The sequence below is a fragment of the Rhinatrema bivittatum genome, chromosome 9, assembly GCF_901001135.1.
Source record: "Rhinatrema bivittatum chromosome 9, aRhiBiv1.1, whole genome shotgun sequence".
Classification (NCBI taxonomy): Eukaryota; Metazoa; Chordata; class Amphibia; order Gymnophiona; family Rhinatrematidae; genus Rhinatrema; species Rhinatrema bivittatum.
The window spans coordinates 263736610-263750663 of record NC_042623.1 but is presented as its reverse complement, the minus strand read 5'-3'; the positions used below and the strand labels follow the sequence as shown (position 1 = coordinate 263750663).

Here is a 14054-nt window from a genome sequence, read left to right as displayed (position 1 = left end):
TGCTTGGGAGCTATTATGGGGGATGAGTATTGTGGTTTTCTGACCCTAATTTTTCTGCTTCAGTAGTCAGTGAAGCAGCATAGTAGTTAAGCACAGCGCCGGAAAACAGCCCACTGACTGGAAATCTAGGACCAAGGGACCTTAACAGTATACTCTATATTACTTGCAGGAGCTCGACAGATTAACGGTGGATGCAGGCACATGGCCTTTTTTCCTTTTTGGGGGGCTGCTTCGGTTCAGCAGGGCCATTCTTGTCTCTTCCGCTGAAGAGCAGTTATCTGTGAGAGCCAAGGTCCAATTTTGTGACCATCAGTGAGGGAGCGGGAGTTTGGTCCTCCTACCCTTGTTGCTCCTAGACTTAGTTCTCTGCAGGAACAGGGAGAAACGGGGCCAGGAATGGTTCCATTACCCTAGTTTCCTCTGTGGTGAGATGGGCATCAATTTACTTAATATTGCTTAGATGACTTCAACTGAAGTTCAGTCCAGAATCTGCTGTGGAATTTTTTCTGCCTTCTATTTTGAAAAGAGAACACAGCAACCAGCAGAATGGTGTGGGGTTGGACAGGGGCAATCAGTCCCTGGGGCTCCACTATGAATTCCTGGGCCTGGTCACTCAGGGCTGGGGTTGATCCCTGCTGCCACAGGCAGCATTCCTTCTTTCCGCCGGGTGGCTTTGGGCTGCCTCAAGATTCCCCCAGGTTTACAGACCTTACTTAAAGTGCACCAAACCCTTTAGTCCCTAGTTCTATATCAGCATAACCTGAGGAAAAATTTTCATGGGCCTCTCTAGTGGGTTTCAGCAGACTTCTAGAAGTGGGGAGGACATCCTCTGAAATGGGTGAATCTGGTGGCTGTGGTCTCATCCATGGGAAAAACTTAACGTTTTTTCTCAGCTGCTAGTGGGTAACAGTCTGTGGCTCCACTGCAAGAGCCCTTGGCCTCAAACATCCTGGGCTACAAGTTCGATCCCCGTTGCCCCTAGCACTTGCCGCTAGGGGCATCTGTAGACCCAGTGCAGGACCTGCCTGGATCAACAGATGGAGAAGGTAGTGCATTTGCGTAGGGTGGACATCTTCATGTGCTCAGTGTCTGAGGATCACCTTCTGGTGGAAAGTAGAGCGGTTCTTTGGGGGGGGTGGGGGGGGAGGAAGCATGGGTTTTTAGGTCTAAGCGTTGTGGCTGCATGGTGCCAGATCTGGACTGTAGCTAACAAGGAATGCCCAGGAGTTATGACAGAATTCCTTTACAATTCGAGCCAGAAGCTGCGTGTCTTGCTGTGATTGGATACAATTTTATACGCACCTCAGCCAGAAGGATAGCGTCCATTATCCCAGGACAAGCAGGATGCTAGTCCTTGCATTTGGGTGACGACATTGATTGAGCCCTATTGCGGAAAACTTTCTGTCAAAGTTTCTAGAAACTTTTGACTGGCACTCTGAGCACACTGAGCATGCCCAGCATGCCATAATATTCTTAGCCACAGGGGTCTCCCTTCAGTCTTCGTTTTTCCACGCTGCTGTTGGCATCGCGGAGCAGGAGCCTGTTTGAGTTTTTCTCACAGTTTGTCTGATTAAAAATCAGATTTAAAAAGCATTATTCTCTCCCATATCGGGGTCTCTCGTATTACTACCGGCTGGTGAGTAAAATTTGGTCTCTTTTATACTCTTCGAGTAAAAATATTTTTGTCTCACATTTTTTCTCATTTTCATCGACTGTTGTCGGCGAAAAAATATGGCCACAAGATTTAAAAAAAATGTCCCAACTGTAATCGGACAATGTCCATTACAGATTCACACCTTGAATGTGTCCTTTGTTTAGGTCCAACACACGACGTAACAACCTGTCCCAAGTGTGCTGAAATGACCGCAAAGGGAAGAAAGGCCTGCCAAGAAAAGATGGAGCATTTATTCCATCTACAGCTTCTGCCTTCCCCTTCTACATCGACTCAATCGTCTCCGGCCAGAGTCTCTAAACGTATAATACTGCAAACGCGTCATCCGGAAGGCTCGGGGGATCATTCATCGCCGATAGCATCGACGAAGTCAGCGATGGAACACCATCCGAAGCATCGGCACAGACACCCATCGATACCAGAGGCGCTTCTCTCCCTGGAGGAATCGACCGCTAAACAGCCTAGACTCTAGGAAACACAGATGCTTTCGACTCCGAGGCCTTCATCCCATATCGAAACACCAATCATCGATCCTCCACAGGGCCCTGTGGCAGGACCATCGACACCTCAACCGCCATCACGTGTAGCTGCTCTGCCTGCACCAGCTATCATGGAGGAATTGATGGATTTCATCCGTCAAGCGGTGCTTCAAGCATTGAAGGATCAACAGACGCCGATGCCCTCACCGATGCCGGCGGTCCCGCCGATCCCGGTGCCTTCACCAAAGCCGGTACCACAACCGAAGTCTATACCGAGGCGACCATTGATGCCAATGCCGATTACATTGCCGATGCCCGACCCGATACCATTGATGCTGATGTCACCTGGGGCTCCAGGACATCCAGAGTTTACACTGTTCCAGCTTTTAATGAACAAATTTGATGAAATAGTCGGTGCTCTTCAATCGACTCCATCCAAGCCTCAAGAAGAAATCCCTGGACGGATACCTTTAGATGATCCACAGCCAGGTCCTTCCAAGGTCTTCTCCAACGTCTCCACATCAGGACGACCCGTATGATACCTGGGACAACAGGCATACCAACACTTCTGAAGGATTTATGTCTGATCCTTCTCCAGAAGAGCGAAAGAAATCTCCACCGGAGGATTTATCCTTTACAACTTTTGTTCAGGATATGGCAGACACTATACTGTTTACTCTGGTAGCTGAAGAGGACACAAGACAGCAAACACTGGAGGTCCTCCAGTTTGTGGACCCTCCAAAACAAGTCTTGGCTATACCTGTCCACGAAGTCCTCCTAGACTTACAGCACAGACTCTGGGAGCACCCATGCTCAGTACCAGCTATTAATAAGAGAGTGGACACCACTTATTTGGTACAATCTGTCCCCGGCTACCAGAAAGCACAACTGCCACATCAATCAGTTGTTGTGGAGTCTGCACAAAAGAAATCTAAAAGGATAAGGCCCCATTCCTCCACTCCCCCAGGCAAGAATCATTGATTCTTGGATTCCCTGGCAGGAAAATTTATCAGGGAGCTATGCTAAACACAAGAATTGCATCATATCAATTATACATGACACAATATCAGAGAAACCTGTGGAAACAGCTGCAAGAATTTTCAAATTCATTACCACAGGAATATCAAGACGCCGCCCAAGCAATCATACACAAAGGACTTGAAGCTGGCAAGCATGAAGTCCAAGCCGCTTTTGATCATTTTGAAACGGCCTCCAGAGTAGCGGCCTCTGGTATAAGTGTGCATCGCTGGGCATGGCTTAAGGCCTCTGACCTCAGGCCTGAGGTCCAGGAAAAATTGGTTGATTTGCCATGTATGGGCGACAACCTTTATGGCTCTAAGGTACAGGATGCTGTAGCACAATTAAAAGAACACACAGAAACCCTGCGCCAACTGTCATTAGTTCCACAGAACTCTGCTACACCATCATCTCGCCGACCTCCAAGGATGGTATCTAGACGACCTTTCTATAGACAGAGGCATTACTACCGTCCAGCATCAAGAGGCAGATCTTCTAGGCCCAGCAAAGATCTCAGCCCAGGCAACCTAGAGCTGCTAGGCCTCAACCTCTGCCGCAGACAGGACCGGCTGCAGGCTTTTGAGGCCATCACCAGAGACCAAAGCCATCTCTACAACCCTCAACCAGATCTACCGGTAGGAGGCCGAGTATCCTTCTTTTACAACCATTGGGTACAGATAACAACAGACCAATGGGTACTCGCAATAATATCTCGAGGATACCAGCTCAATTTTGTCTCAATTGCAAGAGATTCTCCTCCAAAACATTTTCCATTAAGCGAAAATCACATAATTCATCTACAAGTAGAATTATCCACCCTTCTGAGAGCCAGAGCTGTAGAGCCGGTGTTCTGGACTCAGCAGGGCAGAGGATTCTATTCCTGTTATTTCCTAATTCCAAAGAAAACCGGAGGCCTACGTCCCATCCTAGACCTCAGAAACCTCAACAAATTTCTGAAGAAAGAAAAGTTCAGATGGTTTCTTTAGGCACCATGCTTCCAGTTCTTCAAACAGGAGATTGTCTTTGTTCTCTGGATCTTCAAGACGCTTACGCTCACATTCCAATATTCCCTCCTCATCGCAAGTATCTGCGCTTCATGGTGGGTCATCAACATTTCCAGTACAGAGTACGGACTTGCATCAGCTCCCAGAGTATTCACAAAGTGCCTGGCAGTAATAGCAGCACACTTACACAAAGAAAGTGTCCATGTCTTCCCGTATCTAGACAACTGGCTAATCAGAAGTCAATCTTAACAAGGAGCTCTGACTTCCCTCAGTCTAACAATTACTCTACTTCACTCCATGGGTTTTCTTATCAATTATCAAAAGTCCCATCTCATTCCGTCTCACCTGCTTCAATTCATAGGAGCAGAATTGAACATCATACTTTCAAAAACTTTTCTACCCGAGGATCGGGCAGACACACTTTCCCTGTTGCTTGCTTCTTTGAGTGTAGCGAGCTTGCCAACAGCTCATCAATTTCTAACCTTACTAGGCCACATGGCCTCCACGGTTCATGTCACTCCTATGGCAAGGCTAGCCATGAGGGTAACCCAATGGACTTTAAGATTACAATGGATCCAAGCCATTCAACCACTGTCCTCTCCAATTCAAGTGACCCACCAGTTAAGATCATCTCTACTTTGGTGGGCGAAGATGGACAACTTGCACAAGAGCCTACCCTTCCAGCAACCAGTCCCACAGATAACTTTAACTACAGATGCATCCACCTTAGGTTGGGGAGCTCACATAAACAATCTCCAAACCCAGGGTACTTGGACAAAACTCGAAGCAATGTTTCAAATCAATTTCCTGGAACTTCGAGCTATACATTATGCGCTGCGTGCGTTCAAGGACTGCCTCTCACACAAGACTGTTCTGATTCAAGCGGACAATACAGTAGCCATGTGGTACATCAACAAACAAGGAGGTACGGGCTCATAACTCTTTTGTCAAAAGCCGCACAGATTTGGAACTGGGCCCTGACACACTCAATGTTTCTGCAGGCCACTTATCTGGCAGGCATTCACAACGTAGTGGCAGATCGACTCAGTCATCAGTTCCAACCACACGAATGGTCCCTGGATCCCTTAGTAGTGACCAGGATATTCAACGTTGGGGGCAACCAACAACAGACCTCTTTGCATCACACCTGAATCACAAAGTGGAAAAGTTCTGCTCTCTCCACAAACAGAAACACCAGCCAGCCAAGGACGCCTTTGTTCGCCCTTGGAACTCAGGCCTTCTATACGCGTATCCTCCAATACTGCTCATAACCAAAACTTTGTGAAGCTACAACAGGACAAGGGGTCCATGACACTCATAGCCCTGTATTGGCCTCGACAAGTATGGTTTCCCAGACTTCTAGACCTCTCGATCAGAGAACCAATTCGCCTGGGTGTAGCTCCTACTCTCATAACTCAGGATCAGGGTCGGTTGCGCTATCCCAACCTTCAATCCCTATCCCTGACAGCATGAATGTTGAAAGCTTGATTTTACAACCATTCAATCTTTCAACCAATGTATCTCAAGTGCTTATAGCTTCATGTAAACCTTCAACACTAAAGAATTATTCTTCGAAATGGAAAAGGTTTGCTTTGTGGTGCATGCAAAAGAGTATTGACCCTTTCTCCTGCCCCACAACTTCTCTACTAGACTACTTATACCATCTTTCAGATTCTGGTCTCCAGACATCATCTGTAAGAGTACATTTAAGTGCAATCTTAGCTTACCATAACAAGATGGGAGATGCACCAATATCTATGCATCCTCTTGTCAGTAGATTTATGAGAGGTTTAATTCACCTTAAATCACCAATTCGGCCACCTGTCATAGAATGGGACCTGAATTTGGTCTTAACAAGACTCATTTGTTCTCCTTTTGAACCCAAGAATTCCTGTGATCTTAAATTTCTCACATGGAAGACTATCTTCCTTATAGCCATTACATCGGCTAGAAGGGTTAGTGAGTTACAAGCACTTGTCACGTACTCGCCCTATACAAAATTCCTACATGACAGAGTGGTTCTCCCTACACATCCAAAATTCCTCCCCAAGTAGTTACGGAATTCCACTTGAACCAATCCATAGTTTTACCCACATTCTTTCCAAGGCCTCATTCTCACAAAGGAGAACAGGCCTTACATACCTTGGACTGTAAACGTGCGCTAGCAGTTTACTTAGACCGCACTACAGTCCACAGGAAATCCACTCAACTCTTTGTATCTTATGATCCAAACAAACCGGGAAAGGCAGTGGGTAAACATACTCTCTCCAATTGGCTAGCAGATTGCATAGAGTTCTGCTATTAAAAAGCAGGCCTTCCTCTCCAAGGGCGAGTAAAGGCGCATTCAGTAAGAGCAATGTCAACCTCGGTAGCACACTATAGTTCTGTGCCAATTCTTGACATATGTAAAGCAGCAACATGGAGTTCTCTTCACACCTTTGTAGCTCATTGCTGTTTGGACAAAGGTCGACAAGATTCAGCCTATGGACAATCTGTCTTAAAGAACTTGTTTCCAGTTTAATCCCAACTCCTTCTACAACCAAACTGCTGTGATCTTCGGCTGACTCATTCAACAACAATACTTCACTGTTGCCTCAATACAACATGCCTCAGCCGAGACAGGTCTGGTTTTCACTCCTTCGGGAGTTGTGCATCTGGAGACGGATCAGTTTGGGGACTTCCCCAGATCTTATCACGTGAGACCAAGGCAGGCTGCGGCATCCCAACCTCCAGGCCCTGTTGCTCATGCGTCTGGATGTTGAGATGTTGATTCTGCAGCTGCTTGAACTTTTTGAGGATGTGTCTCAGGTCCTGGTAACTTCCAGAAAGCCTTCCACTAGAAAGTCCTACTGACAAATGAAGATTTTCTGTGTGGTGTGAGCAGAGGGCCTTAGATCAGTTCTCCTGCCCCATGCAAAATCTGCTTGACTATCTTCTACACCTATTTTAGGCTGGTTTGAAAACCAACTCTGTTATAGTTCATCTCAGTGCATCTGGCACATACCACCAAGGTGTAGATTGTATGCCCATCTCTGTACAGCCTATTGTTGTATGCTTTATGCAGGGCCTGCTTCAATTTCAGCCTCCCGCTGTGTCTTGGGATCTCAACATGGTGTTAGCTCAGCTGATGAAAGCCCTTTTTGAGCTTCTGCTCTCCTGTTACCTGAAGTACTTGACCTAGAAAGTCATATTTTTGGTGGCGGTCACTTCAGCATGTAGGGTCAGCGAGCTCCAGGCCTTAGTGACTTATCCACCTTATACTAAATTTTATCATGACAGGATGGTCCTGCCTTTGCAGCCTAAGTTGGGGACGAATTTCCATCTTAACCAGTCAATCGTCCTGATAACATTCTTTCCCAAGGCCCCATTCGCACCAAGGCATATGAGCCCTGCACAGTTTGAATTGCAAGAGAGCCTTAGCCTTCTATCTGGAGCGGAGGGAAGTACATAGACAGTCCACCCTACTTTTCATTTCCTTTAATAGGAATAGATTGTGAATTGCCATTGCCAAACAAATATCCAATTGGCTAGCAGACTGCATCTGTTATGCCCAGTTGGGACTGTATCTTGGGGGTCATGTCAAGGCTCATTCTGTCAGTCATGGCAACGTTTGTGGCCTACTAAAGAGGTTAGGACTTTTCAACTTGGAGAAGAGATGGCTGAGGGGGGATATGATAGAGGTGTTTAAAATCATGAGAGGTTTAGAAACGGGTAGATGTGAATCAGGTATTTACTCTTTCGGATAATAGAAAGTCTAGGGGGCACTCCATGAAGTTAGCATGTGGCACATTTAAAACTAATCGGAGAAAGTTCTTTTTCACTCAGCGCACAATTAAACTCTGGAATTTGTTGCCAGAGGATGTGGTTAGTGCAGTTAGTATAGCTGTGTTTAAAAAAGGATTGGATAAGTTCTTGGAGGAGAAGTCCATTACCTGCTATTAATTAATTTGTCTTAGAAAATAGCCACTGCTATTACTAGCAACGGTAACATGGAATAGATTTAGTTTTTGGGTACTTGTCAGGTTCTTATGGCCTGGATTGGCCATTGTTAGAAACAGGATGCTGGGCTTGATGGACCCTTGGTCTGACCCAGTATGGCATGTTCTTATGAAATCATTGTAGATGGGGAAATACTTATAGTACTTGAAAGTAATCTGTTTTAAAGTGCCTGAAAAGCGAAGGTAAATCAAAATAAATTTATAAAATAAGTGTGCAGATGGACTGTAAACTCCCATGGGCTCAGAGCTGAAGTAGCTTAGACTGGCGAGTGAGGTTTTGGAACTGACGGTGGGACTTGCCTCCTCAGGAGTTACTCCTGAGGGAATTTTAATAACACAATTTACATGAGTCTTTAAGTAATTGCATTTTAAACTAATAGAGAAAAAAGTTACAGCTTAGATGCAGAATTTTAAATACAGGGTGGCCCATGGAAAAATAGCCCGCCTCCAATACCAGTGCCACTCAGACAGGCTACTTTCCATGAGCCTCCATGTATTTTGAGCAGAATTTCCCTAGAAATTGTGTATGAATGTCCCACTCGCTATCCCTACTCCCCTGGCCACTTTGCCCTCTCAGGCCCCAACTGCTCCACCTGCCAGTATATCTCTCCTCCACCTCTAAGCTCAACCCCTTCCACACTATCGCCACTCTGAGTTTGACCTTGTTTTCAATTCTGACCCTCACACAGGCTCCCTCTGTCCCTCCCTCTATAACACACATGCTCCCTCTCTCTAGTGCAGCGCTTATCAACCGATGTGTCGCCAAACTCCGGCAAATGTGTCATGTCCCACTGCCCCGTTGTACTTTCCTTCTCCCTTTTTCCAGCCCCCGTGGGCCAATTGGAAGCCTCCTTTTGTCCTACCCCCACTGCCCAATGGGAAGCCTCCTTCATTCTATACCTGCCAGTGGGAGTAGGAAGAAGGGAAGAAGCCTTTGATTGGCCGGTAAGGCAGGCATCGCATAGCCCGGGGGTGGGGTGGGAGGAATAGCAGTGTCGAACCCCAACAAACCAAGGCCGCCACGGGAGCCCATCCCCATGGCAGCGAAGAGGAAATGTGACCTTGACCGAGGCCACCATGGACGCCCAAAGAGGGCCCGCCGGAGTAAAGCCACGGCTGAACTGGAGCCCATCCCTGCAGTGAAGGAAGAAGTTGTTTTTGGTGAGAGTTTGTGTGTGTGGGTGTGAATGGATGCCTGGGTGAGACCTTGTGTCTGAGGGTGTGAATGGATGTATGGGTGAGAGCTTGTGTTTGTGGGTGAGAGCTTGTGTGTCTGTGGGTGTGAATGGATGCGTGGGTGAGAGCTTGTGTGTCTGTGTGAATGGGTGCGTGGGTGAGAGCTTTTGTGTCTGTGGGTGTGAATGGGTGAGAGCTTTTGGGTGTGAATGGGGGTCTTGGGTGAGAGCTGGTGTGAACGGGTGCGAGAGCATTTGTGTGTGATTGAGAGCTTGTATATAAGAGAGCAGCATGAGTGTGATTGAAGGAGAGACTGGTCAGGTAAGTAATGTGTTTCTCCCAGGACAAGCAGGATGGTAGTCCTCACATATGGGTGACGTCACTGGATGGAGCCCTATCACGGAAAACATTTCTATCAAAGTTTCTAGAACTTTTGACTGGCACACTGAGCATGCTCAGCATGCCATGATCCCTGCAGCCATAGGGGTCTCCCTTCAGTCTCTTTTTTTTTTCTGCACTGCAGTTTGCCTCGCAGTTAGCTCTGTGAGAATTTCTCACACAATTTTCCTCACGGAAAAAATTAGTATTTTTCTTCAAAAAACATTTCCTCATAAGGGTCTCCCATCAGGATAGTTTTTTCCGTCGTTCAGTGAGTAAGTTCACTATTCCTGGTCGATTCCCGCTACCACCTTTTTCGGTGTCCGCAGGTCATCGACCATTTTTGGGCCTCAACCTCCGCCATTATGGCAACAGGTTTCCGAAAATGTCCGGAGTGCCCCCGAACCATGTCTATTACCGACCCACATGATGTCTGTGTGCTGTGCCTCGGCTCATCACACTACGTGTCTAACTGCCCAAGTTGTGCCCAGATGATTCCGAAGGGTAGGCGGGCTCACCTCGACAAGATGGAGACTCTGTTCAAAATCAAGTTGATTCCATCGACGTCCACCCAATCATCACCGTCAGGACCATCGAAAACAGTCATAAAACCTCACCGGGAGCACCAAAGCAGCGATGACCGTCCGTCACCGATTCCATCTAAGGCATCCACAACATCTACCTCTTTGCTGGGGAAAGACCAGACCGAGCACCGAGGGAAGCACAGGTGCCGGCACCGATCCCGCATCTGCTTCGATGGCTATCAAGCCGCTTGTGAAGAAGACACGGGTAGAGGAGCTTCTAACACCCTCTCCACCTGAGAAACCAAGGCGATCCCCACCGATATCAGTGCCGGGTATTGAGCCCCTACAGGTCTCTGTGGAGGTGCCAGTAGCGCCTAGCCTGCCACCCCCTGTAGCTACGATATCTACAACAGCTTTCAGGGAGGAACTGGACAGTTTCATCCCCCAGGCAGTGCTCGATGCTCTGAGACCTACAGCCATCGATGCTGGCCCCCCCATACTGACACCCGAGCCATCGATATTTGCACCTTTGCTAACCAGGCTGGATACACTCATCGGTGCCCTTCCAACACAACCCGGGCCACCGATACCAAAGCAACCTGCAAAGCCTCTGAAATCCCCGATTCCCATTCCGGGGTCCTCAGATGACGAAGGTACCGATTCCAGTCCTCTGTCACTGATGCCAGTACAGATACCTGGTCCATCAGAGCTCTTGTGATCGAGAGGTCTTCGTTTTCCATCGATGCCTCCGGTGCTGCCGAAACCCGCATCGGTGCCACAGCATATTCCATCGAGGCCATCGAAGGATCCATCAGTGCCAACCCATCCTACCATACCAATCTTCTTCCCTCCTTCAGGATCTCGATAAGAGACCTTTTCTGACACATAGGAAGATGTTGACACCGACACATCCACGGAGGATATCTTATCAGAACCATCTCCTCCAGAAGAAAGGAGAAAATCTCCCCCAGAGGATCTCTCATTTGCCAGTTTTATTAGGGAGATGTCTGAGACAATTCCCTTTGAACTTATTACAGAAGAGGACATATGCCACAAAACACAGGTTCTTCAATTTGTGGATGCACCAAAAGAAGTGATGGCTATACCAGTACACGAAGTGTTAGTAGATCTGCAACATCATCTCTGGGAACATCCTTGTGTTGTTCAGCCTGTGAATAAGAGGACAGATGCGACTTACCTTGTCCAACAAATTCCTAGTTTCCAAAAACCACAACTGCCCCATCAGTCGGTGGTAGTTGAGTCTGCACAAAAGAAGGCCAGAAGACTGCAACCATACTCTTCAGCACCTCCTGGCAAGGACCAAAAATTCCTTGATATCTTAGGTCGCAAAATGTTTCAAGGTTCTATACTAGTGTCACGCATAGCTGCATACCAAATTTACATGAAACAGTATCAAAGAAATCTCTGGAAGCAGGTTCAGGGAATAGCCGACTCTCTTCCCCAACAACAACAAGATACTCAACGCCATACTACATAAAGGCCTTCAAACATGAGGTTTCTGCTGCGTACAACTCCTTTGAAACAGCTTTTCGCATGTCAGCAACAGAATCGGCGCCAGGAGAGGTGGGCCTGGCTAAAAGCCTCTGACTTGAAACCTGAAGTCCAAGCAAACTTGCCGATTTACCATGTACCGTTGAAAACCTATTCGGCGACAATATACAAGATACAGTGGCTCAATTAAAAGACCATAATGAAACCCTGCGGCAATTATCCACAGTGACTACTGAGGCCCCTTCTGCATGAAGATCCACTAGAAGGGACCCTAGGAAACAATTTTATCGCCCACGCAGATACTATTCACCTGCATCTCATGTGAGGCCAACTAGACCAGAAAACACATCCTCGACAGCCCAAGACATCCAGGCCTCAGCTACCACCGCAGACAGGTCAGTCTCCGGATTTTGAGGCATATCCAGAGAACAGCAGTCCCTCCATAAATCCAAAATCAGATTTGCCAGTAGGAGGTTGAATTCGCCACTTCATGACCAACAGGCTCAACATAACCACAGATCAATGGGTTATATCCATCATAACCCAGTGATACCATCTAAACTTCCTCATGGTACCCCCATACTTACCACCAAATCCTCGGTGGATGCAAGAAGATCACAAAGGTCTTCTAGTGTCAGAACTGACTACTCTTGGGCACCAGGGCCGTGGAACCTGTTCCCTGAGCACAGAAAGGCAGTGGGTTCTACTCCCGCTATTTTCTCGTTCCAAAGAAATCAGGCGGCCTCCAACCCATCTTAGACCTCCGCAATCTCAACAAATTTCTACATAAAGAAAAATTCAGGATGGTGTCCTTGGGCACCATGCTTCCCCTTCTGCGAAAAGGAGGTTGGCTCTGTTCTCTGGATCTTCAAGACGCTTACACTCACATTCCAATATTCCCACCTCACCGCAAGTACCTGCGTTTCCTCGTGGAACATCAACACTTTCAGTACCGGGTCCTTGCTTCGGCACCCCATGTATTTTCAAAGTGCCTAGCAGTGGCTGTGGCCCATCTACACAAGAAAAGCACACACATCTTTCCTTACCTGGACGACTGGCTCATCAAGAGCCAATCCAAGCAAGGAGCTCTCGATGCTCTCAAGCTCTCTATCAATCTGCTACACTCTCTGGGATTTCTCATTACTACCAAAAGTCCCAACTGACTTCATCTCACCGCCTGACTTTCATCGGAGCAGATTTGGACACCACAGTGGCAAAGGTCTTCCCGCCCAACGCTCGCGCAGACCCACTCTCCAGACTAGCTGTATCTCTGCGCACAAAGAAAACAGCCTCAGTCCATCAATTCTTAATGTTGCTGGGACACCTGGCTTCCACGGTCCACGTTACTCCTGTGGCCAGACTGGCCATGAGAATAACTCAATGGACTTTGAAATCTCAATGGCTCCAAGCCATTCAACTACTGTCATCCCAGGTTCAAGTAACCCACCAGTTACGTTTATCCCTTCTCTGGTGGATGAACAAAGTCAGCTTGCTATTTATTTATTTATTTTTAACTTTTATATACCGATGCTCCTGTATAAGATACATATCGCACCGGTTTACAAGAAACTGAACTTTCGCCAGATGGCGGATACAATGAAACATAGGTACAATGAACATGCGGAAACAAACAGACATGTGAAACAATTAACAACATAAGAAAAAATGCACTATCAATAACATATAATGTTGTAGATATGATAACATAATGCTAACAGGTCTTCCCTTCAGCAACCAGTTTGACAGATAACCACAGACGCATCCACCTTGGGTTGGGGAGCTCGTGAACAATCTTCAAACCCAAGGTACTTGGACACAGCTCGAAGCAACGTTTCAGATCAACTTCCTAGAGCTTCGAGCTATACGTTATGCTCTATATGCATTCGAGGACTGCCTTTCATACAAGTCTGTTCTCATACAAACAGACGACAAAGTTGCAAATTGGTACTTGAACAAGCAGGGCGGCACAGGCTCTTATCTCCTCTGCCAAGAAGCCGCACAGATCTGGGACTGGGCCCTTGCACACTCCATGTATCTACGGGCCACTTATCTGGCAGGCATGCAGAATGTAGTAGCAGATCGCCTCAGCCGACAGTTCCATCCCCACGAGTGGTCTCTGAATCCTGTGGTAATGACTAGAATCTTCCAATGCTGGGGTCAACCAACAATAGACCTCTTTGTATCCGAACTGAATCACAAAGTGGACAGATCCTGCTCCCTGCACAAGCAACAAAACAAGTTAACCATGGACGCCTTTGCTCGCCCCTGGAATACAGGCCTCCTATACGTGTATC

General features: G+C 47.2%; 1 protein-coding gene across 3 annotated transcripts in view; it reads left to right on the top strand.

Annotated features, from left to right (window-relative positions):
- Window positions 1–14054, top strand: part of SMC4 (structural maintenance of chromosomes 4) — a 318061-nt gene that overhangs the window by 175954 nt on the left and 128053 nt on the right. The window lies entirely within an intron of this gene.